Raw genomic sequence first — 1,464 nt, 5'->3', positions numbered from 1 at the left:
TTTGAGTCCCTGTTTGGATGTACTAGGTTCCAGCACCTATAGGACACGGAGCTTAGTGTGTGGGGGGGGGAGGTCAGAAGATGGAAATTCAGGGAGTCGTGGGGGAAGGTGCAGACTGAGAGCTGGGGAGGGCTGACGGCAGAGGTTTGAGTTTGTAACTGTGGAAACAAGAAGAATCGGAGCTCCCTGAGGGCAGGCATCTTCCCTGTTTCGCTCCCCGCTGTATCCCCTGTACCTGGGATAGCGCCTGGAACAAGGTAGAAGATTGATAAAAAGTTGCTGAGTGAATAAGTGAGCGTAACTGTTCCAGTCACCCACTCCAAATTTTAGGCACAGAGTGATAACAGGAGCTAGCATGTATTAGACACCTACTATGTGCTAGGCACTGTGCTAAAAAGCTGCATGTGCAAGGTCTCATTTAATCTTTATGGCAGCCCTACAGAGAAGGTTCCCATTTTACACATCAGGAAACAGGTTCCAGAAGGTGATACAACTTGCCCAAGTTCTGGCACAGCTAGTAAGGAGCAGAGCAGGGTCCAAACCCAGGGCCATGTGATCCCTGTAGGTTCTCTCCTTGACACGGGTGAGCAAGAAGGAATCTGGGGAGAAAAGAGTTCGCTGACGATCCCACTGTGCTAGAGCCCCAGTGCTCAGTAAAGAATGAGTGTTACTGATCTTGTTGGTGGAGGAAGGAGCCAGAAGCAGGAGCTGAAGAAGGACCTAGTTAGTGTCAGACTTACACACCAGTGTCTTCCTGGAACCAGATGCTGGGCGAATGGGGAGCAGATGAGGAAGTGGGAGAAGAGATTGCTGGGGTTCCAGGTTCAGAATGGACATCAGCAACACAGTGAGAGCAAGGAAGCCCACCTTTCCACGGGGATAGCTGTGCAGAGGTGTGTACAGGTGTGCACATGCTGTCAGGGGATCCAGGGAGCCCACAAGATCCTGGGTCTTCCCAGGAGGTGGAGACAGGAGGCCATTTGCAAGGTGCATGTCTGTCTACCCAGCAGGGACCGAGCTTGTGCAGGCAGATTTACACGCCTTCAGAGTAGTTTTGTGACCACAGCCAAAGTCCCGAACACTGCTGGTATTATTGGTGTAACAAGAAGTCTAGTTCCTAGACCATAAACTCCATGGGACCAGGTCCAGCTCTGCCCCCTGCTGCACGCCCAGCACAAGCACAACATCTGACACATGCGGGCATTTTCCAGAAAGGGACTCAAAGAGTCAGACAGGCTGGATCGCCTCAGGTCTCCAACTTGCAGGTGACGGAATGGGATTCAGAAACCTGGAATCCTCTTGCCCCACAGCCCTGGTGCCTAGAGCAAGGTGGCCCTGGGGGAAGGCTGAAGCCGCTTCAGGGCCTGACTCTCCAAACATCTGCATCCTTTGCATGGTCCTCCTGCCCCCAGAGAGGAGTAAGGTCCAACCCCTGTGCACAGTGAGGCACCAGGTCTGGGGTCA

This window comes from Panthera tigris, chromosome D1, assembly GCF_018350195.1.
Source record: "Panthera tigris isolate Pti1 chromosome D1, P.tigris_Pti1_mat1.1, whole genome shotgun sequence".
NCBI classification, from domain to species: domain Eukaryota; kingdom Metazoa; phylum Chordata; class Mammalia; order Carnivora; family Felidae; genus Panthera; species Panthera tigris.
The sequence above is the reverse complement of the archived record's forward strand: the minus strand, read 5'-3'. Positions refer to the sequence as shown.